Source organism: Protopterus annectens, chromosome 3.part0 (genome assembly GCF_019279795.1).
Source record: "Protopterus annectens isolate FY-2018-M chromosome 3.part0, PAN1.0, whole genome shotgun sequence".
Lineage (NCBI taxonomy): Eukaryota > Metazoa > Chordata > Ceratodontiformes > Protopteridae > Protopterus > Protopterus annectens.
Window position 1 is genome coordinate 726,342,033 of NC_056731.1, and position 26,302 is coordinate 726,368,334.

Genomic DNA, 26,302 nt, shown 5'->3' on the forward strand with positions numbered 1-26,302 from the left:
TTAAATAATTTTTATAATTTTTGTTCTTATAGTATAAACATGCTTATATATATATATATATATATATATATATATATATATATATATATATATGCGTGTGTGTGTGTGTGTGTGTGTGTGTGTGTGTGTGTGTGTGTGTGTGTCTATATATATATATATATATATATATATATATATATGTTCCCTTAAACTGTGACCAGTCTTACCTATATAAAAAAACAGTTCAGACTTGACAAACAGTTGCATTTACTACAGCCTTGGTGACAGAGTTGGCCCTAGGTAGTTTATCAAATGGTACATGTTTTTTTTTTTTTTCCAATCTTAACCGGGGCATCCTCAAGAATAAAAAAGGCACTGATTACAAAAAATACTTTTCTTGGTACCCCCAAAGGTTAAACTTCACGTATTCAGATTTTCCAAGATGTCTTTAATATCCCTGGTCCTCTTATAAATGTAAAAATGACAATGATCTACCACATCCTTGATGTCAACAAAATGGGTCATTGTCAACCAGTGCTTCTCAATCACCCATTCCATCATATTGACCGTTATGGAATATTTAATAAGAGTAGATGAACCCACACTGTATTTAGTTTCTCTGGGTTTCACTATAACCCCCTTCAGGATCAGATGGACTGATTCTTCCTTCCCTTATCAACTTCAAAATCAATTTGGTCCACCATGCTTTTGGGGTATTCCCTCTGAACAAACAGCCCTTTTAAAGATCCAGTCTCCTCAATGAAGGCCTCATTTTCAGAAACTAATCTAGAGATCTGGACCATCTGACCTCTGACTACGCTTTTCTTCTGCTTTAATGGATGACTATTCTAAAAATATAAATAACTGTTTGAGAATGTACATTTTCTATAAATTTTGGTGGAAAAACAATTTTATAATGAAATTAAAGTTTTGTTTAAATCTAAGTTTGCTGCCTTTTGGGATATTTTTATCTCTGATTTTTGTATGGCATTTTTATTTATCGGAATGTTCCAATTTCAAACTTGGATGAGTTTGTAACATTTTTAAACACTTGTACTGAGTTTCTGAAATTCATCTACAAAACGTTTTGTGTAATAATTGACATTTTGGACATTATATTATGTAAAAATGTTGCTGAAAAATATTTCCTACAAAATTTAGAGGAAAAAGTACATTCCTAAACAGTTATTTACATTTTCAGAGCAGTCACCGATTAAAGCACAAGAAAAGCATGGGTAAAGGCCCAATGGTCTGCATCTCTGGATTACTTTCTGAAAATGAGACAAGTATTTAAGAGATTGGATATTTATAAAGGGGTTGTTGATCGAGAGGGGATACCCACAGAACTTGCATTATACTTTATACAAGTCTGTGTGAACCCCGTGCTGAGCTGCCAGAATCTCTGACAGTGGACAGGAATTCCTGAGTTTCAGTGAGTGGTTGTTCAGTAGCAGGATCTCACCCTGTTACCAATTTGTTTAGGTGCCACCACAGCTGCCATCTTGTGTGCCACTGTAGTCATATCAGTGGCATGGCATTCCACCTAATTTTAGAGAATAATCTTAACCACATTGATATTCTTTTAATAATAGCACAATCTCCATTCTCTGCTTAAAATTGCTCTGCAATACTAATCAGCTACATTACACATTTTAAAGAAGATGCAAAGTAATGCCAGTGACATTGCATTTCTGTTAGTTAAACTGACAGAGGGGGAAGATGCTCAGAAGATAAAGAGAAGAAACAGCTACAGTGTTGGCAACCTTACTCTAATATGGTGTGGGCTATTATTAGCCTAAATATGTTGTCAATATCACATTAATTTACAAATGTTCAAGCAAATAAGAAAGGAACATTGTCTGATCTTTCTTCTGGTAGACTTTTAATTTGATAGTCTACTAAGTCAGATATGTATGGTATGTACATTTTCTGATTCCTGCTCTAAACCTGTATTGGTGGAAAAAAGGGTAGAAGAGTAAGTATTGAATGTACATTCAATTGAACTTCCATTCCAGAAACTATAATCAGGCAAGGCACCATGCCACAGATATGATTACATTGTCCTGCAAGAGGGCAGCTGCGGTTGCATGTGAGCAGATGGCTAGTGGGGTAGTTCTGCTACCGAATCACCATTCACTGAAACTGAGCAGTTCCAGTCCACTGGCAGAGATCCCAACAGCTCAGCAGAGGGATCATGGTGACTATTTTATGTTCGTAGTGATGTGGAAGACAGGCCAAGTGTGTCCCTGCAACAATTTTGAAAAGTTGTTTCACCACAGACACTGCCCAATCCAGTATGTCACTCAACCTATCCAAGGAGTCACCTGCATGGTTTAGGCAGTCATACATGTCAGAATGCACAACTTTTATGACTCACACTATCTCTTCTGAGGCCCTGGTGGAGCATGCCTATGCCTCCATGAGGGCCCTATACAAATGTCGGGTGGCATGTAATCATACACTATCATCAAGAGAAGAGTGGACAATAGACCTCCTCTGAGCACCTCTAGCACCCCTCCCACCCTGTGTGGTATCACACCCTTATGATGGCTGTGGGCAGACACAACCAGCTCTCCAACTGGACTAATCACACTACCTCGATCAGCTGTGTCACCCTCAACCTGTTGTATATCTGAGGGCTCAGTGGAATGGGTATGCTTATGCATATTGTCTGTGTCCAAAATAAAGTTAGTGGAGGTGTGAGCCACAACCTCAGTGTCAGACTGAACCTCAAAAACTCCTGACTGAGCCTTTGTCCCCATTGTTGTTGGTTTTGTCTAGACTTTTTGTACTAAGAGGTTGAAAGGTATGACATAGATATAATACACAATGCTGATCTCATCAATTGAAATGTGCAGTGTCACAGTTGTAGAATTAATTTTGAGTGATGCTTATGTTTCAGCCAACCTTCAGTAGCTTGGGATGTTCAGTATATGGTTCAAAACCTGATGTTGCGGCGTACGCTCAGTGTTAACAGTGTTGTCACCCACATGTGAAGATGTTTCCTCTTAAAGGAATTTATTCTAATTTTCATTTTGAAATGCTGTATTGAAGACTGATGCTGTCATTTGATTAGATTGTCCTTCCATATCAGATGCAGTAAGGTGAATCCTTAGGACTGAGGACATGAGATGATGCAATTGTTGCCTAGGTAAAGCATGTGCTCCAATATTGTTTTATGCCCACAGTGTACATATTTGTTGTCCTACCATCACAGGGACAACAGCAGGAGGCCACAGATGTGTTTGGTTATACGTAGCAGCAGGCAGTGATGTCTGACATACAGCAAAATTATTTTTAATTAATTATAGGGACACATATTCTTTGATTCTTTAACATGATGTAATGCTTTCACGTAATCACACATACGACAACTGATGATGAAATTTTACCATGGCACATTCATTGATCCCACTATTGTGTTGATTTTCTCACCACTTAGTCAAGTTTCCAAACCAGCACTGAGGGGTTGCAAACATCTGTTGTTCTGCAGGAATGACCCTCCTCAATTCGATTGTGTACATATAGAGTGACAGAGGCCTCCCCCATCTATTTTATCAGATAAAAATTATGGGCAAATAAAGTACATTTGATTTAAGGACTTCACATAGGTGGAGTTCAACTGCTGTGATAGCAGTTCTACTGTGGCACATGTGACTTATTTCCATATTGTTAGTTGGAGAAGTTGTACAGCTTGATGTTCACTTCTAACATAGGGACTCATTTTGTGTGAATGCACTGACATCACACAACAACCACTACATTACATCAGTATTATCCTGTTGCATGAGCACATGCAAATGTGTCTTTGGATTTTGTGGCAGTAGAAATTTGCTTTGTCAATGTCATGGTGGCAATGCTACTGTGGCACATGCATCAGGTACTGCATTGGACTTTGTTGAACTGTCTTAACCTACCAGATGATCCACACAGTAATGGGCATGGCCATCATGATTGACAAGCAGAAAGACAGTGATGCAATATGCAAATGTTGCATGATTGGCATGGCATTCAGAATTGCCAGTGACATCATGTATACATTGCTTTATCACATAGGGGCTTTGCTGCAAGTCTGCACCTTCAACAGTTTCTACTGTAGTTTGTGTGTAATACAAATATTCACATAAAATAAAATGATAAAAAAACAAACAAACTAAAAAAATCACTTTGGCTCCAAGAAATGGCTTCATACACTCCTTAAGCAACAAACAAGTCAAAATGAGTCAAAATAACTCCGAACATTTTAATAAATAAAAATAAAAATTTAAAATTCAATACAATGGGTCTATATTACAAGACCAAAGACCCATCCTTTCTGATGCGTCTTGGTCGAGCATAAAAGGCTGAAAACGCAAAATATCGAAGCGGCTGTTAAGCGAAATCTTTCCCGGGGAAAGAATTTGCTTGGCCGCTTTGGTACTATGCCATTTTCGGCACTGTAGTGCCGTCTCGGAGTTGGTATATTTAAGTAGGGGGATGTGGGAGTGCAGTCCCCCACATCGGGGGTGTGGGGGGCAAAGCCCCCTCTTAATGTAATGTTTGAAATTGCTTTTATTTTTTTATTTTTTTTGTTCTCGGAACAGCGATTTTTTTCCCGTGGAAAAAAATCGCTGTTCTGACACTTCGACATTGTAAGCTTTCACTTACATAGGGTCGATTAATCATTGTTGGCTTTTTAAGCATTCGGTGATCTAATATAGACCCAATGCAATGACTGTTAGCGCTTTCATTTAACTCAATATTAAACTTCATCAGACATTGACCATTGATTTAATCCAAATTTAAATAACAGCAGCTTACTTCTGATTGATTCTAACCCCACCCTCCATTCATACCTTATTTTAAAAGCACAGTTACACCAATACAATAAATAGTACTTCTATTACATTGAACATTACAAAATATTATTCATACTACATAGGTTCATAGGTTCATAGGTTCATACTAGGCTATCTGCCCTAGGGCATTTATAAGCCTAGCCAGAATGTGTTTGGCTTTCGCCACCCATTTTAAATTTACATACCAACACATACATTTTTTTGTGTGTTAAGAATTATATATAAACATTAAAAAACATCTATAATTGGAAACTAAGGCATTTACCAATGCCTTTCACAACTTGTTTCTTTCTAATGCTTTTAGCTTCAATATGGGTGCTATGGAACCACCCTCATTTATGCCCGACCAACTATCTGCTACAAGCGTACTTGCCATAGTAATTCCTTCTTTTCTAAATGCAGCATGCATGCAGTCCTCTCATCAATCTTCACGCTATCAATGACCATATACTATGTTTAAATTGATGACCTACGTTATCATATACGTGCTTCACCAAAGTGTTGCTTAAATTACATTTTTTAATCCATATTCATGTTCTTGAAGTCTCTGGCTAAAACACCTTTCCGTTTTGCCAATGTAAAAACTTGGACAAGATTCACACATTGAAACATATACTAGTGACTCAACATTGCAGTTGTATATCCCTCTTATGTTATACATTGTTTTCCTTACTTTGAACCTATTACCTACATTCATTTTTGAACACCAATTACATGCCCCACACTTGACCATCCCTTGTTACCACTTACTATTTGTTCCCTGGTGAATTTAAACAGATCATTAAAACTCAGCCCTCTATGATATACTATGATGGGTATGCTCTTACTTTCTCTCTTATATATGGGTCATCAGTTAAAATAGACCAATTTTTATTTAGGACCCATTTCAAACTTTTATGATCCTCAGTGTAAGTGATAACAAAAGCTTTGGGAAAGTCAGTCTTATTTTACATCTGGTGGTTTTGTTGTATAAGCCTCATTTAGTCATATACATCCAATTTAATGTTTTCCAATATTCTGGTATCATTATTGTTTTGATTTAAGTGATCGCTATCCATACTGTTACCTACCAAAATGGGTTTAAAATAACCACTTTCCCTTTTTCTCTGGACTTCTTCTATAAGCTCCTCCACTAGTCTATCAGGATATATGCCTTGGACAATGATATTACGCAATTCACAATCTGCTCCCACATTTATAATGCCACACACACCTACGTATGGATGCATACCCATTAGAATATTAAATAGCATAATTCCCTTCAATGGTGATCCTCCTCATACATGTTTTATGCCCATTTCTGTGGTGTACACAGTTAATACACTGCTTAGTGGTAACATTCATCACATTGATTAGATTCTGGAAAAAGAAATTGTGGGTTCTGATCCATTCTTATTTTCCATCATGTTATATCGATGAAATGCATGCTAGGCAAATATACCCTAATGTAATGTCCTTGCTGTCATCTCAACTCATCATGTTAATGACATTCATATCTCATTTAATTCCCATCTATTACAATGTTAGTTTGTGCTTTTATTTACCTATATTTGCTCAGGAAGTGTGACCACCATTAGTTATTATGACATACATATTGCACAATTTTATTACTACAAAATTGGCTTCGTGACATTAGCACCTTTAAGTCAATTATATCAGTAAAATTTGGACATTTACACTGTCCTTTTGTGTATTTCTTTATACATCTCTTTTATTTCTATGTGCATTGTCCTCAGTATACTTTCCCTGCGTGGTAACCTATCTATTGTAATTGCCCTTGATGTTTACCCTCCCTCCCTTACTTATTTCTGTATTTATATCTTTGATTTCTGTGCACACTGTGCTCAGTACACTTTCCCTGGCTGATAATTCATCCATTGTAATTGCCCTAGATGTTTACCCTCCCTCCCTTACTTATTTCTGTATTTATATCTTTGATTTCTGTGCACACTGTTCTCGGTACACTTTCCCTGGCTGGTAATTCATCTATTGTAGGTGCCCTTGATGTTTCCCCTCCCTCCCTTACTTATTTCTGTATTCATGTTTGATTTATGGCACATTATACTCAGTACACTTGCCCTGCCTGTGTGCATTATTTGCCTCATGTAGCTCTTTGTGCTGTCCGCATGAGCACCCTTAACATATTTGGCCGTAGGAAAGCTTGTTTGCTACGATGTGTGCTTGTGCTACTCAACATGTTTCTGTGGCCAACAACACTGTTGCTTGTATTCATGTAGGCGTGATGAGCAACATGTGTATTTGACTAGCGGCGCTGCTCATCACGCTAACATGTAAACATCATGTAGGCCTATCACAAAGCTTACACAATTGTTCATGAATACTGGGCTATGTCTTTTTTAACTGGAAAATATCTTTCCTTGTGTTAATAAATGTTTATAGATCTTTAGCTGAAGGGTAGAATTAGAAGATATGTAAAATGTCAGGCTCTAGACAACCACAAGCATTGCAAGTTGTAGGAAGTCTATAACAAAAATTGGAGATTTTAGATAGGGCCATACTGTAAAAAAATTCAGTACTAGGTGAAAGAGACCTGTGTGAAGTATATATAAAGGAGTAATGTGCAACAGAAATTAATCTTTATTGAGTCATTACTTAATGTACCATGAAATTTATCCCAAACTGAGAAATAAAATGATGAATTACTGCATTTTTTTTAAATTATGACATAAGAGGTAGAACTGGGACGTTGTGTAAGTGAAAGAAAATATACACTCCATAGTGTCTCAAAGCTACATCAACCTTCACTGGCAAGATAGTACAAATTATGTTAACAGCTGCTGATTAACCCCTGCACAAATTATAATTATTAAAAATGTTTACTGCTGAGCAAAATTTTCTTAAGAGACAATCTTTAAAATAATTCTAGGAAAAAGAAATATTATTATGAAAGAAAATGACTTCCACTCACTTCAGCTACTTAGTACAAGACACTCCTATTAATATTAATTATAAATGTATTGGAACAATATTGTGCAACTGTTGCTTAGTGCACATCTTCAAAGCATTGCATATGTTTTAACATTATCACTTTTGACAGAGACATATGAAGTAGTTGCTGGGCACTTGTGCGACTGTCAATTTCAGTAGTGCCTATTTCTGTCACAAGATGTTCTTGTTTTATTTATGTCCCTATTGCTAAAAAAGGGTCACCACTGGAGCAACATGCTGCTTGTATACAAAACTGCTAGATGGTACACTGTTCCTGGGATTCATTAACAAACATGTAGGCTTTGTGCTAAGCCTACACGATTTGAATGTGTTAGGTCAATGAGCAGCAGTGCTAATTGAATATGCATACTGCTTATCATGCCTACATTTCTGCAAGCACCTTTCCGTTGCCACCAATAGTGTTCACAGCCATGGAAAGGTGCTTGCATGCAGTAGCACAGAATGTGAATAAAACAGCTTGCTTATAGGCAAAGCTTAGATATGAGCACACAATGTAGCTCTGACATATTAAAGGCAAGTACAGTGAAATAATTCTTAAGCAGGAGAGTGAAATGAGGGCAATAATGGTTTGTACTGCATAATAATTAATAGGGAATGGGAAATGGGTAAAGTGTACTCATATAAAGCAGGTAAATGTGCTGAAGTATCAAAAAACTTTTCTAACATAAATCCTGCAATGCTGATGCAATGATAATCAGTGTGAATCCTGCAATGCCGATGTAATGATAATCAGTGTGAATCCTGCAATGCTGATGTAATGATAATCAGTGTGAATCTTGCAATGCTGATGTAATGATAATCAGTGTGAATCCTGAAATGCTGATGTAATGATAATCAGTGTGAATCCTGCGATGCTGATGTAATGATAATCAGTGTGAATCCTGCGATGCTGATGTAATGATAATCAGTGTGAATCCTGCGATGCTGATGTAATGATAATCAGTGTGAATCCTGCAATGCTGATGTAATGATAATCAGTGTGAATCCTGCGATGCTGATGTAATGATAATCAGTGTGAATCCTGCAATGCTGATGTAATGATAATCAGTGTAAATCCTGCAATGCTGATGTAATGATAATCAGTGTGAATCCTGCAATGCTGATGTAATGATAATCAGTGTGAATCCTGCAATGCTGATGTAATGATAATCAGTGTGAATCCTGCAATGCTGATGTAATGATAATCAGTGTGAATCCTGCAATGCTGATGTAATGATAATCAGTGTGAATGGCAATACTGAAGTTATGTACATAAATAAAAATGGGTGTGCTGATAAAATATGTGATAGGGATATAAAGCTGCAATGCAACAAAGAGGATTTAAAATGTGATATACGGTACATTATGGGATGAATGCACTGACTGCAGTTATTACATATGAGTTGTATATACAGGGAATTTATGTATGGAAGCCAACAACACTGCTGTATTGTCCATCATAGCATGTATACAGAAGAAAAAAATGGACCTTACAGCTATAATGTCGTGCACATCAGAAATGGACACGTTTTTTCAAAAACGGTTAGTGGCACCCATAGGAAAGAGGTTGGCTTTGTTTTACAACACTACCCCACCAGATGCACAGCAGCAAGAACCACCCAATCCCTGCCCAACACCCTGCATATGATGCTTTTTTTTCTATATGTGTGAATAAACATCATTAGATGTGCTTCCTCCACATGAATATTCATTCGGGATTGCCAGATGAAGAATAACTACTAAATTGTACGTAGCACAATGCCTAAATCAGGGCATTGGAAAGGTATGACTGTGTACATACACTGAATATTTTATTGTCAGTGTCAACTCCCTAAGAAATCAGAGAACTTTTATTTATTTTCAGTATTACCATATATGTTTGTTTCTATGTAGATAAATAGCTATCTCTGTATATGTGTGCATTAAAATATTTTTTAGTTAGTTCAAAAGCATTTATTGGCTCCTGGATAATATTGAAAAGATATTCAAGACAAAGTCAGTAAGATTTTGTGACCTTGCTCAAGTCAGTCAACCAGATATTGTTCCCAAGTCGCACCTGAAAAGGGGACTGTGCACCCAGTGGGCCTACTTGGTTAACAAATGTGATTATTGTTATAAGAAGTAGAAGTAGCTCCTTGAGTAGTGAACATTTGGCATTATTTACTGACTTTAATCCTTAGCGATTTACCAGAAAATCAAGTTTCAGGGACAAGGTAAAATATGAATCAATATCAGAGACTGATAATATGTAAATTAGGGATCCCTCTTAGCAGAACTGCCAAACTCTGTGCTAAGAGGACTATTTCTCAGTGTCTAAGTCACTTTTCACATCTGAACTCTGAAATGACTCAGTACTAAGAGGGTTGATACTCCCCACTGTCTGGTGGAGGGGTATAGCATTAATTAAAATGTACAAGTCATTTTTACCCACAGGAACTGTGGACATCTTTTTGAAGAAATGATAATTTTGATGAAAGAACATTCTGAAAAAAGGTACTGTGGGTAAAAGGTGCAAGTGAATAGCAGACCAAAGGCTGTCTGTGGAACATGCCATTTTGCCAGGAATATGTTTATGAGTGTTCTTCATTATCTACTGGTCTGTAGACAAATGTATTCATCTTACTAAGCAGGTCATTGGACCCTCTCTATGTAGTCTAGACAGTTCCTATTTCAGCAGTTGCGTCCTGTATAAAATCAGGACAAGTGTGTAAAGTCCAGAGAGTTTTTGGACAAAATTGTTGATTAAAACCTTGACAATGAACATTTATATTTGGCACAAGGGTGAAATGTAGTCCTATGCGGGGGTGCATGTATGGGTTTACTCTCAAGCCGCTCACATTTCTCTCCAAAAATATGTCAGATTGGGATCGCTCGAGACAAAATATTCAGGTCATAACACAGAATACACAAGTTAAATGAGCAATATTTTACAACTGTTGTCTAAGCAGTGCAAATTGATAACAGTAAAATAAACATATCAAAACAAAAATTACAGAATCGATTCTCTGAACTACTATGATTTTGGTGTAAGTTCATCACCTAAATATTCCAACTCTGAAATCACATTACTTTGAGGAGAAGAGCACACTACAACTGTGCAATGAATATTCTCGATGTCACAGGCAAATTTGCATTGGTTGTCACTCAGGCATCATTTGCATGCCACATCACAAACACCAGACATGTCAATCACTCTGGCCATGCCCATTTCTGCTCAGAACGACTGGTGGGGTAGTGTTATAAAACAAAGCCAAGCGGTTTGTTACCTGTATACATGTAATAGACAAGCAAGTGCTGTACAGTCATGTAAATGCTAAAAGGAAATTTAATAACAAGACATACATAAGTGACAAATGACAACACAGATCAAATGACATTTCCCATTGCTAATTTGCAAACATCTCAGACACAGTTAAACTGTTCATCCTCACTTGGATTACAAGGATCAGTAACATAGCAGCAATTCAATAGCACCAACACACAAAAAAAAAGTGTTGTAACAGAGGACCAATCACAGTTTCTGATGGTCTGGCAGAATGCCATACAGTAAGAAACATTTATGGAAGCCCTCATTTGCCATTAACCTGTTTAGTGTGTCAAAAACAATAGCAGTAATAAAAAAAAAGTCTGAATGATGACATGCAATACAGTGCATAATTCTTTTGGGAATAGGTAATGCCTGTGAGCAATGAATGATACAATGAATGTTTGGATTATGTCATTTACAAACACATGCTGGGATAGATATCAAAGAAATGCATCCCAGTCATGGACACCACAGAAACATGCTTATCAGTTATGTCATGAAGAACACCTTTGAAGGGCTTACAGCACTTTCCTGTCATAAGGGGTATAGATGCCCCACCTTGTAGGACAAGATCTGAAAAAGGCGGCCCTCTTACTGTACCATAACTATTGTCTGTGTGTAAGCCACTGCTGTCTGACAGATAGACAGATGGTACTAGACTCAGATCCACACCTATTATACTAGGCTTTCTCCTGACTTCTGTATTGTTTGCATGTGCCACATCAGATAGCAATGGACGCTGTCACAAATAACTAAACTGGATGCCTGCATTAAGAAAGGAGATATGAATATAATACGAACAAGATGATTTAATCAGAATGGTAGAACGGAGCTACACATGCTATTGTTCACACAACAGTGAGTAGTACAATATCAACACTTCTTTGACAAGGAAGCCATTTCCATCATGTAGTGCACACACTGTCCTAGAAATGAACTACAGATTACCATGCAAGTATGCTGTGCAAGACAATACTGAACACATGTGCCACAGGAGCTTTCACAGCATGATATCCTCCTTAATAACTTTCACTGCCATGCATCACAACCTGTGATGGTACACCATTGTCCAACATAGAAATGGATAAGAATAACTAAATGAAATGGTGTTTCTGTAATGTCAGTACATTCATATAATGTTGCCCTTCTAGGAACTGAACAGCAAGCCATGTGACTCTATTGACTAAAGACAGGTGGTTAAACAAGAAGCACCACAGTGGAAGTGTTAACACAACTGCGGCACTCGACCAATGCTAACTACATCAGATGTAAGTGTTGTAAACAATCTCTGAGATAAAGCGATGGTGGAGGCCTCTTCCCCTGTAAATGTACATGTTATAACTGTGGTGCATGCTATTCATGCATTACAATATAAGGTCCAACGATGCTAAGAGTCACTGAAGGTGGGTGTTGAACACATGAGCCATGTATGTTGTGTGAATCGATTTTTTTTAACGAGATTAAACATGTGAAAAAGAGGTATATAGGACAGTGCTGAAAATGGGTTTGACAAGTAGAGGGTAGGACACAGGGCAAAAAATACAGGATTTTACTGGATGGTCGTGAGAGAGCACCATAGCTACCCAGTTCTTCACAGCATAAGTATACAATTGTTCATACAATTTCATGACCTTGGAGAGTCACCAAACCAATGATGGGTGACAACAGAAAAATGTTGTATGGCAGATTAGACTAAATCAACTGTGTAATGATTACACATAAGTTAATTGGAGAGTTATGTATGGGGTGCATTTTTGTGGAATAGGTCCCCATTTTTTATTTTTATTTTTTGGGAGAGAGAGGAATGTTGGGAACATTGTTTATAGAAATCAGAGGGTCAGGTAGGAAGGGTAGGTTAGGAAGCATGTGCAGACATACATGACATACAAGATAGATAGGGATGTTGATGGAGACAAAAAAAACATGATTAGGGATAGATAGGTATGGGGAAGTGAAGGTGTGCCTACCTCCAGCTTGAAAACGGTGAGAATCCAGTCCTCACCCTAAGAATTGCCATAACTGTAGCAGCTCCCTGGGTCAGTGCCATTTGTGGCATTGTCCTTGCTACCTGATGTAGGACCTTTTCGACCCTGCTGATACATACATGGAGTTCACTCTCCATGACATCTTCACCAGCTCTTTCAGCTCCTGCCAGGTGACAAAATCACCATCTCCACTGGTACTGTCTTGAAGGGTACCACCGCACCAGCAGCTGGGGTAGAGTTACCTAAGTCAGGTAGGGCAGGGGTTGTAGAGGTAACACTGTGCTGCCATCTGTGGAGATAGGGCGGGCCAAGGGCAGTGGTCAGTCTACCTCTCTGTGCTGTTGGTCATTTTGTTTTCAGCAACAAGGTATGCAAACAGAAGAATGTTAATAAATGATAAAAAAAAAAAAAAAAAAAAAAAAAGAGAGTGGGTAGGAGACAAAAAAGATAATTACGTCAATGGCATATCAGATTAATTTATTTATTCAATACATTTTTGGGGTAATACATAAAAAAATATGATAATTTAATACTGCATACTTTTGCCACATCCATATATGATGTTAAGGTATGAATTTGTTTCACAAAATACAGAAATCATACTGCTAGATATGACTCTCAACTGTCCAGATTTCTGCAGAATGTCCAGACTTTTGCTGCATATTGTTGGTCTGTTCCTAATTAAATTTGTGGATTTCTGGCAAATCCATCAGGACTGAATTTAATAAATAAGACAGACATTTCAGATTCAGACTTCATATACTTTAGATAATGCATGGTAACACAACGTATTTTATTCAAGCAACTTTTTAAATTTATAAGAGCAATATTTAAAAATTGTCCTATTTTCGGGCCTTTGTCCCCCCATTATTTTTTACTTTGTCCAGCTTTCTTGTGCTAAGAGGTTCGAGAGGTATGCTGCTAGGATATAAGGAATATTTATTTTCTTGTGAGGGATAGGTTTTATGCAGTCAAATGAATTAATTACAGTTACAGTATTGGAATTGTTCATGACAAATTCTTGATGTTAATATTTACTATCCTAGAAAAAAAAAATAAAATAATTGCTGCTTCTGAGAATTGACCCTACACATAGTTAAGATGGTGTTCTCATTCCCTAATGCAAGCAGTCAGAGTTATTGGAGCAGGTATGCATGCTTGATATCAAGGTTGAGTATGACTGCACAAATTGTTACAGATTGGACTGAAAGTTTTCTTTTCTCTCTGAGGCAAGTTAATCTCTCTTGGTGCACCTCACAGTTTGCAGCTATTTTCACAGCAGCTGTACTACAAAAAGAAAAATAAATATATATTAAAGGATAATGAGTAAATGTGCTGCTGGTTAGATCATCAATGCCATATCATAGACAGGTTATGGGTCAGTATGCTTACACAACTGAGGGGTGCTTGCAGTCCTAAATTCAGCTACCCATCAGCTCAGGAGTTCCTGCTTGTACGTCTTAAGGTCACTATAGTAGTAACAGTATTGTTCCCCAGTGTGTGTAATTCTAGTTGAATTGGAGACAGATTTGCCTAAGTTATTCCAAGCCTCAACCTTATACTGAGACCTAGTATAATCCCTCTGCAGCAGCCTACAGCTGTAATACTTCATGAGAAGTGCCACAAATATGCAGGACTCCTAAACATCTCACCCATCACTGTGCTCTAAAATTAGCACTGTTCTCTGTCTTGCCAGCTATGTCTGCAAAAGTCAAGCTGATAAAATATGACTGAATTGCTGCTCAGTTCAGATCTTGCATGTAACTGGTTGTGCACAAAGATGCATAGCCTTGCCAGCTGCATTTGTACACTTAGAAGAAGATGGATTCCTTGGCAAACACATTGGCACTACTTACATCACATAGCAGTAAAGGCGTGAAACATGGGATTGAGCTTTGCCACATATGACTCTCAGCTACTGACACAGGTTCCAATGTTCAACAGTGGGATGCTTAATGGCATGGCTTTTGCAGGAAAGAGGATACATTGTGACATACTGTGATGTTGGAACTTGTGCAATGTTAAAATATTGCTGCACCATCTGGGAATCAAACCCAAGGGATAAAGCATGCAAAAATTGAAAACTAGTTTATTAATTGACAATGACACAGGAGAACTAGTTATACTAATTTCACAGTGAATGGAGATACACATCAGAAAAACTTGTATGTTTGTGATTTTAATTAATCCTTGAAATTGCATTCCTATGTAAAAGTCAATATTTCTGCTTGTAAACATACTTCAGATTGCTAGTGTTGAATGAGTTAAGTAATACAGGTTGGTTGTTTAAATACTTCACAAGGCATAACTGTCTTAAACACATAGACAGGATATATGAAAAGTCATTATGATTAAAACAAAAGTATCGTGCCTGTCATACATATGGAAGTGAATTTTAAATTAAATATCATCATTTTCATGTTTACGAAATTGGACATACTTTAGCTTAAGGTTATAAGTGAAGCATTAGTAATATAGGCTAAATAGAAAAGTTTACTTATGAAAGTATTATTGATATATTGTTTGCCGGAAACCTGTTTAACATTAACGTTTTTCTTTAGTTTTACAGTCCTAATCAACTCTACTATCTCCTGCTCCTCCTACTATCACTAGGGAAGAGGTCTTTAATGCTCTCTCTAAGGCCAAGAACACTGTTTCAATAGACCCAGACAATATCCCAGGATGCCTTCTAAATAGCATGAAACATGACCTATCAGAGCCTCTGGAATTACTATTTAACAGTAGCCTCCAAACAGGCTTCATGCCTCATGAATGAAGAAAGGCAATAGTCATCCCTCTGCACAAAGGTGGGCCATCTACAGACTCTGCAAACTACAAACCCATAACTCTCATTAGTCTTATATGTAAAGCCATGGCAATGCATTCTGTGCCTTATATCATGTAGATGATCAACAGAGATATAGTAAACCTCCAGACACTGGACCCAACCCAGTCTGGTTTCATCAAGGGCAGCTCATGCCTACTCAGCCTGGTGGACTTCTTTGAGAAGTTCACCAATGCAATGGATGAGGGCAAAATCTTTCACACTGCCTAGCTTGACCTGGCCAAGGCATTTGATACAATACCCCACTTGGGTATTCTTGGCAAACTCAAGAGGTTAGCTACAAACCCACATGTCACCAGGTGGATAGCCAACTGGATCACAGACAGGACCCAGGAAGTTAGAATTGTGGAGTCCACCTCTAAAAAGAGGCCAGTCACAAGTGGAGTCCCTCAGGGATCAGTCCTTGGACTGCTCCTTTTTGGCATTTACTTCTCAGAAGTCAAGGCCAATGTCAGTGGTCTCTGGCTGACTAAATTTGTAGATGATTGCAAATTAGGAGCTGTCATTGAATCTCACACTGACACAAATGTTCTCCTGGAGGGGCTGACACAGACAAACAACTGGTGTCAGAGCCATGGACTAAAACTACATGCCAATAAATGCATCATAGTATCCTTAAAGAAGTCATCCATCCCTGGTAGCTATCATATTGACAACACACCCCTTAGAGCTGACTCAGTAGTCAGGGACTTAAGGACACACATAGATAGTAATCTGGTACGGTGGTGAGGAAATCATTCTATGTTGTGCAACTTATAAACAAAGGTATGGAATCTAAGTCCAAGGAAGTCATTGTTCCACTGTATATGACATTCATCAAACCTGTCATTGAGTACAGTGCCCCTTTGGTATGTTCCTAAGCAGGCATATCCAACAACTGAAACGTCCACAGAGGTTCCTTACTAAAAGAATACAGAACATATGTAATATGCCCTATGCAAGCTGCCTCATGGCCCTATCCCTGTTTTCTGTCTCCTACAGGCTTTTGAGGAGCCATCTATGCCTGGCATACAGGGCATTGTCAGACCCCACTCTGATGGACCTCCTGCATATCCACAAAACAAACAGTACCAGAATTACCTGTTCTAAAGACTTAAACATTGCCTGTATTATAAATAGGACCTGCTGGAGAGATAGGTATGTATCCCAGAGAATACCCCCGTCTATGGAACAGGCTGCCCATCCATGTGAAGCAGAGTTCCTCCCTAACCCAATTCAAGTACAACTTGAACAATTGGGTGGGAAACCAGAAATTCATCCCTGGTTTGGATGCAAACAGGTAAACTGTAAATGGTTCATCTCCCAGGCCCATGCTTACACTTATCAATGGTATCAGAATTTGTCAAAGATTTGGGATGCATGGTTAGGCTTAAAAAGGCCCTTGTGGTCATTAGCCTAGTAAATATCTATGAATCTATGAATCTATGAACCTAAGTTGTGAGAAGCTTCTAGCTGGATTCAAACCTTTAATCAGCTAATTTCTTTATCTAAACTCATTGCACTTAGGTCTTGTGCCACAGTACTGTCCAGAGTGATAAAGAAAGTGCACTGTTGCTAAATGTGTTTACACTACATAAGGCATTCTAAACTAAATTTTTCACTATTTTCCTTAGGTATTGAACCACGTTCATGAGCTGCTAAGTGAAGAGCAAATACAAATTAAAATGAAGAAAATTATTACATATTGTTAATAATTGCAAAAGTCGCTTCACAGCAAGAGGTTCTCCGGTTCGATCCCGGCTTGTGTGCTTTCTGTGCGGAGTCTGCATGTCCTCCCTGTGGTCACGTGGGTTTTCTCCAGGTGCTCCGGTTTCCTCCCACATCCCAAAGACATGCTGTAGGTGGATTGGATACTCTAAATTGGCCCTAGGCATGAATGTGTGCATATGTGTGCCTTCTGTGGAAGGTTGGGAGCTGGGTTGGCAACTCGACACCATAAAACTCCACTAACAATTATGAGTGGACAGGTGATCTGCTATGGTGACCCCTAACCTTGAAAAGCTGAAAGAAGAAGAAGAAATTAATAATTGCAAAAGTGATCTCTGAGCCAGATTCAGGCGATGCATCCTGTGCCTTATTTCAATCAATTTACTTCATTTACACCCTGTGCAACAGATTTGGATATCTGTCAGATGCATTCTTTGCGGTAGTTACTATCCATGGTTCTGAAGTCTGTGCACCAATGCCAGGCATATTTGCTGTACATAATGCAGTTTCAATTAACATTTTCACTTCTTTCCCTTAGGCAGTGAATTGTGCTTGTGCTCTGCTGAATGAAAAATAAATGAAAAGGTTGAAAATATATGGCAGTGAAAAAAGCCAGCATTAAATTAAATGCAATCAATAGGTATATGTAGCAATGACTAGAGCAAGAAGTGCATTCAAACATCACATTCATCCTTTTCACATCTCATTGAAACATCTGAAATGTACTTTGTGGAACACATTATCAGCCTTGTAGTTAGTGACAAATAATGTGAAAGTGAACAGACAAAACCTTACATGTTGTCAGCAATAGTCACAAGAGTGCTTTTTAAAGAACAAAGCAACGGCATCATAAAATGTGATTAAATATTTATTCATACCACCCTTTGTAAAATTATCAGTTAAGTGGATTCAAACCATGCATCAGCTGTCTTTTTTCTCTAGGTTCACTGCACTTGCACATTGGACCACAGAGAAAGTTACCAAATGTGTATTTTCTTAACTGAGTACTATCCAAACTGCTGACAGTCACATAATACCACCAGGCTTGTGTGTGCTACATAGGTCAGCCTAAACTAAAATTTTCACTTTTTTCCTTAAGCCATGAAAGTACATTTCACTCTGCCAAAAGTGAAGAGCAAATGTAGAAGGTAATATTTATCAGAAACATTAACAAACAGTTAATTTGAAGGAACAGAAAATGAATCACAGTGTATATATAGAAATGGGCAGAACTACTGCTGTATTACACTGATACATTCATTCTTCTCACATCTCCTTTCAACATCAGTGGTATCATGTATGTCTCATAATATCAGGACTTTAGCAAATGCCATGGGAATGGAGATGAACACAGGAAACTGTAGAAATCAAACAGTATACACAATTAATATTGACATTATTTCAGCTTCTTCAGCTTGGATTGTGTTTTTGTGCATTATTTCAGATGACTTATATTTTTACCACTTTTAATCAATACTGACCTTACTTGGGTTTCCAATATCAGTACATTCTTTCATCAAAATGAGTCTCAAAATTTATTATGCCCTCCCTCAGTAAAATCATCTGGGAACTGTTTTTGAACCCTGTATCACCTGTACTTGTTTTCTAAGCTCGTTTACACATTATGCCACAGAGATAATGTGTATGACAGCTTGAATTTCTTTACTAAATACTATCCAGACTACTTTGGAAAGTGCAATGATGCTAGTATTAATTGTGCTATTCATGGCAGTCCAAATAAAATTTGTAAGTTTTTACATGACCACTGCTACTCAATAGAGTACAATACCGAACAGTGTTCCAATGATAAAGGGGAAAACATTAATGTACATTTCCGATGTTTAATCAGCTTTGTTCCTGCAACAGAAACCTTTATGGATTTGAACCCTCAAACCAGAGTATGAAGAACAAACACTGATGAGTATTTCCCTTATTTGTCACAGACAAAGACATATATTGATAAAGACAAAATGTACTTTGATGTACTGAAAATGTGACATTGCATGGTCACATTGAAAGTACAACAGCAACAAGTTATGAAAGTTGGCTTTTCTCATTTGACAGTAAATATCTGGATGAGTGGGATATTACCAACAGTTGGGATCCCCATGTACTCACACAATATTAAAAAAGACTGCAGGTGTATTCATCTCTTTCTTTATGGTGCATCATTTCATTATCTATGCCTTCTCCATAGCACTTATTCCTCAGTTGTATTGCATATGTTATCTGTATCAATACATAATGTACTCCCTTGAATATGAGCAAAATTTATTAGTAAGGCATAGTAACTATGGTCATTAAAGCTAGCATCTGAATGTTAGGAATGTTGGTCTTCTAAATCAGTCAATGTACTTTCACACTATTTGTCAATTCTCTGCTTCCTAACACTTCCTCAATAAGTGTACATCAATGATGGGAGACTGTGAAACTCTTATTGTTCTTGCAGTCAGACTAATCATAGACACCTGCAAGTCATTAATAGATGACACTTCTCAATGTTCATCCTTGCAGTGCTGAGGCATGTGCATGTCATTTTGTAGATCCTTACATCATATTTACATTCCCTACACTTAGTGCAGATTGTGGTATTCAAGAATGCTAATTATTTAACACCTCATTTGCATACTGACAGTGATCATAGGGCTGACTCTGCACTGTATCATGGTAATTGCATAGCTAATGCACTTGCATCATAGTGGAGTGCTCGTTTGGATCCAGAGAGCTTGATACTGCTAAATATACACAACTTTTAGAGAATTATCTATTTTCTGCACTGCTTTATTATCAAAATGTTTTGCTGTTTCATACATAATTTTTTTATTGTAACTTTAAAGTCTGAATTGCAATGTCTCTGATATACTCCATGAAGATTTTGGCCGAGATGTCAGAGTTTTATTAAATTTGTTGGATATACTGGTGATTTTGTCTTTTTTGCTACAAGACAACTTTTCACTTTGTGCAGCAGTTGAATTGCAATGTCTGTTCAAAAACATTTTTGATTTTTCTTTATCCCTTTACTTTAAGAATAGCTCAGGTATATCAGTTATGTCTGCATTACAAAAAGTATGCTACAGAATGCTACCTGACCTCTATTTTGTAGGCTGTATTTAATTGTTATTTGCACAGTTATTGCAGATGAGTGTATTACAACTTTCTAGCAAGGACTGGCATTTTTATATGTTGCCAGAGAGCTGTTACATCTTCTCATATTAGCAGATGTGGCCATGAAAGATCCCTCTCCCATAATGACACTACTTCTACTGCTCCATCCATGATTGCAGTATTTGAACCCAGACATGGTAAGCCACTGGGTTATGGTCCTGGATGTAGTCATGAGAAGAGGTCATCCAGCAGACATCACTCATGTTCATATAGCACCCAAACTTCTACCCAGGGCTGTGGAAGTAGCAATGCAACTCCTGGCAAAGGTGGTTCTCATGGCTGTGGGCAATGATGCTGAACTGATTACTCTAACATGCATGGCTCACACCTGTCTGCAATGCTAGGATATAATGCTAGCACAGTGCTTAATTGTGTTCATGCAGACACAAACACACATACATACACACACACACTGAAAACAATTAACTTGTCCATTCCACCTGACAGGCATGCAAGCTATCTAAACAGTATGGTTGTGAGCTGTACATTGTCATTACTGGTCCAAAAATGTGTATACTATGACAGTTGCATGTTTCTTGCTTGCACACATTCACTTCTTTGGTGTCAGACTTGCTGTACTAGCCCCCACCCTGTGAAAATGATAATGATGACTGTGCCCTGCCCTTTGCACATGTCTTTGTGACTTAGGTTTGCATATATGTCTGATGCACACAGTGGATACCTAATGCTTGCTTACTCATAAGCTTGCATTTTTCAATATGTATTGCAGATGAAAAGTTTTTTGATTTCTTGTTCCTGCTAATTTGATAATGATTGTTTATATAATTGTTGAACCTCATTCTATTTCAGTTAGTATTGTAATCAATGCCCTGGAAGCATTAGGGACTTCAGTGCTGCTTCTTGGTATAGTTGTGCAAATGATGGTATAATTGTCCTGCTCCATGCTTATAGACAGTAATCAATTGAAATGCTTGATGCACAGTATTAGTTCTAATATGTAACTGTATTTTGCAAAAAACTGACATAGGGGATATAACTGACATATCTGTACACATTAGACAAATGGTCTGTTTAGGAGCACATACATATTTCCATAGGAGAATAATTTGTCTTATATATATATAATTATTTTTTTTTCTTTACAGGTTCCACACTTACCTTGTCACCACTGCAGGTAACAATTGTGTCATTGGGAGTTGTCCCTATCAGATGCTATCAGAACACAGCCATTACATGGTTAAGTAAAGGGTGTGCAGCTTGACAGGTATCAGTTTTCCTATATGTATGTGTATGTGATCCTACACTTTGACCTGGGTAGTGACTGTGTGTGCACTGATTTCTGCCTGTTAGTCAAAGCCAGGACATACCATTCACTCCTCCATCTACCAGCACCATCTGCAGCTGATTGTTCCCCTTAAATACATCTATAACTGCTGCTGCTGGCCTTAACAGTGGTCTTTGATGCTGTGGTCTTGCCCTTTGCTCTCCTTGTTGAAGCTATTTCCTGAGAATTATATTGTGTAACATGGCACAGACTAAGTATTTTGGTAGAGATGCCTGGGTCATACTGCAGTGTACCTCCTGATGTGTTTAGACACCAGAACCTTGATTTAAGCAATCCAAAAACATGTTCTATGATATTCCTAGATTGAGCATTGGCCTTTGAGCATACAGTTTGTAAATATTTATAAATATTAAAAACATTTTTTGTATTCTTATTAGAAGTATTTTATTAAGATATGGATATTTTAAGTGTTTATAGTTACTGATATTAATGTTGTTACACTTAATTAAGCATTTGGACATTAGTTTGGTCTCCCTTAAGGGAAAGAAAGTGATGTAATTTGATCTACCAATTCACTTGTTGCTTAAGTTTTAAAAGTGGCAGTTGCTTTACAGTTTCAGTTCTGATTAAGTTTCTGTTTGAGACAAAATCACTTAACCAATAAACTAATTCAAAATATTAATTGTTATTGATGCACCTTGAAGTGTTGGATTGTTATTGCTAAGGTACAGTTTTATTTATTAGCAAATGTTGGACCTCTACATTACAGCTTTGTGATTATTAACCCTCAACATGTTTTTTTTCTAAATATAATCATGTTGGATTCTAAAGAGTTTTGGTGTACAGGGCAAAAGCCTACACTGAGTATACACACTTGCGTTATAGCTTCCTGGAAAGCTCCACCATATTAGATTGATTAATTATCATGTACTTCAGTTTTATATGCTGTCTCTAGCATATGCTGCTATTTCCTTTTGTTTGGTGGCTCTTCTTGTCATGCAGAAACATTTAATGAATACTAAATAGTGTGCTATCATATAGCTGTTAATGAATCTGGCCCTCTAACTTTGTGCATATAACCACACTGTAGAAAGATTTGGTAGTCACATGACTTATAATATGTAAGACATAACGGGAATTCCATTGACAAATCAAGTGGTAGAGCTGTGATGCTAAAGCACACAATTGCATCATGACTTTTTGTCTCTCTCTGATGTGAGGAACTATTCCTCAGTTTCTTTTGATTTTAAATGGACAATGTTCTGCCTTATATAACAAAGCAGAATGTTAGCAAAGTATTTTTTTCTTTATCCAATATACCTTCCAATGTTGAAGCAGCCCCAAAGTATGTATTAAAGTGCAAAACATTTTTAAATATTCTTTGTGAAATTGTTCTTTACCCTTTACTGAATTTTCATTTTTTTCAAAAATTTTCAGTGAAGTCCCTCTAGAGATGTAGACTTTTGTAATGCTAATCAGTTTACCTGCTGTTGTTGTCATTTATTAAATTACTTTAATACTTTAATCCTTTCCTGCACCTCCATTTTGTCTTTTTTTTTTGCTTTTTGCCCTCATAGCATTTCACCCATTAGCCATCTCCTCTGGTTACTAGATCCTGGTATTTCCCATCAGCTTTTGGGGGAATCTGAGGTCTCCATTGTAACCTGTCCATCCAGAAAAGGACCGTCATGAATACAGGAAGAGACAGTAAATTATTTTGTCTCCATAGCCGACATGTTAATTGCTGTGATAGCCTGATTCCTGAGAGCACAATCCTCAACCTTGACGAAAAATTCCTTGCGTTTAGCTTACAGACAAAAAAGGTGACTAGCATAAGGCTTAATGCTTTTTTCCTAGTAAATCATTGCTGTCTGGTTTCTAAGTGTGTGTTGGCAATGATTCACTTGTGGGGAGATTTCTCTCTTCTTTAAGCTGGTGTGACCTCAGAGGTGATATATATAAGTCTGGGAAGTGTGGGGGCTTGTCTTTCATATTTGAGGGGTGCAGGGGGCTTACCCCCCATTCAAAAGGCAAGTAAAAAAGGAGTTTTTCCCCCTCTTTGATTTTAGGCATTTTTTCATTCTTTTGAAGCATCATGGTTCACAGTAGAAGCTGCACTGAATAGCACAACTTGATAGGCACAAATATCTTACCCCAGTAATGGCTAGCTGGGTCTCCTGTATTTGCTTCCCTCTTCCAACTATATGAGTTGTCAGCAGCTTCTCACTTCCACCCTTCCTTTTTATTTCCTCAGCTACTGATTTGCTAATCAAGGCTGTATCATCTAGGTCACACCGATGGCTTTAACTCCCAGTGCCATGGTGTTGGCTGCCCTTAGTTATTTAATGCAAATCTTTAAAACTTAACTTTGAACAATTTGAGCTTTTTCAGCATACTGTTTCAACTACTGATTAATGTTTTTAAATTAACCTGCATCAACTTCCTAGTGTTCTTCTATTCTGTGGGGTGAATTAAAATGACATCTACAACTATATTTTCTGAATACTGAACACCTTTACAAATGTAATGTAACACCTGACAGAACAGAGATTGGGAAGAAAAAAAAGGAAAACCTGTCTGTCACAATGTACACTGTCTTTTTTTTCAGAGTATCATGTCTGTAACTCTTCATTGAACATGTTGGAGAAACCTATTATGGCCAGCAACTGCAGTCATATCCTTTACCAAGGCATGACAAATCCAGTTCCAGTGTGGCTTATTTGTGGCAGATTTAACCTAGGACGTGCATATCATGTGTCCATAGGGCCTCCCATAGCACTTTGTTCTCCCAGGCTGCAAACTTTTCCATAGTTTTCCTTCTTTCAGTGACTGAGGTGGTACATGGATATCCCAGTGGGCCCTGTGTTTTTATACTAAATTTAATGTTTTGCATAGTTTTTCTACCCTTCCATGTCTATATTTTTTTCATGGCCACAGATGCCCATTCTTCTAAATGCAATTGTTTTCAGAAGCTGTTAGTGAAATTTATAGGGCTCCCATTTCGTAATGCAGCCATGCCTCAACTTATGGCCCTGGAATCTGAAATCCCTTGATTAATATCTATCACAACATTTCCATTGTATTTAACACCCCCCCCCAAAAAAATAGGCAGATGGTGCAGCATGATGGCAATGTGCTGTGCTCCCAATTATGTGCATATCACAGTGTCTCCATCCATATGAACAGGGATTGTTTTTGTTATTGGACTTTACCATAAAGGATTCCTTCTTAAACTCCGCAACCCCTTCCTTAATTCTACAAAAGCTGAAAGTCTTGAGGTTGTCTTCTGACTTTTCTGTATTCCACAGCTGTACAGCATTGAGTGGTGTTATGCACAACAATGCTGCCACTTTATGTCATGCAAACAAGGGCCAGTTATCATGGCAGTTATGTTAATAAACATACACAGTGCCACTTTTCTAAATTGCTACTATAGTGCACTGCAGTACCGAGACATGCATAAGTTAGCTGTGCATGTCATGCTGACCAAAAAGCATGCGACCAGCATGTCTGTGCATATGACATGGGTACATCCCTACTGCTGTAGTGCAGCAGAACCAGGAACATACATTAGCACCATGGTGCAGTGTTCCATTATGCAAAGCATGATCCACAGAGTCACTACTGTGAGCATTTCTTCTAGCACTGTTTTCTACAAATGTACAAGTTTTACATGCACATTTTGATTCCCAGTGGTAGATGAGCATAAAATGAACACAAGAGGTGAGAAAAACTTTCCCAGAAGTGAGGTGGGTATGACATGTATACCAGTCCACTGTACAACTGCATTTGCATTTATTTCCAGTAATTCTGGTATGTCATTATGTTGTTTAGTACAGTATGTGTAATGCTAGTTTTATATTGATAAAGCTATGTTAAGAGTGCACCGACAGGATGTATATATTATGGAACTGTAAGTCGTTTAGAGGCTCAGTAGTGCAGTATACAAGGCTAGTAGGTAGGTATAAACCCTCAGAATGCTGGCAGTAATATAAATAAGGTTAAAAAATGTAAAAAAAAGCAAAGATTGTACTGGAAGAACCAACAGCTAAGTATGCTGTTGTCCAGTGTACAAATAACACTCATCGCCAGGTACATGACATGCAAATTTCGGTTAGGCAAATGTCTGAAATTCAAAGGAAAATCTATGAGAGCTCAAGCAATCCCTTTGTGATCTTCTATAATGTGAAGCTTCACTACATTCAGTGCACTTTAAAAGTCCCATTCCCATATGTTTGGTTTAAAACAAATTGTGGATTTTTAAAGGTGTAGACTATAGCC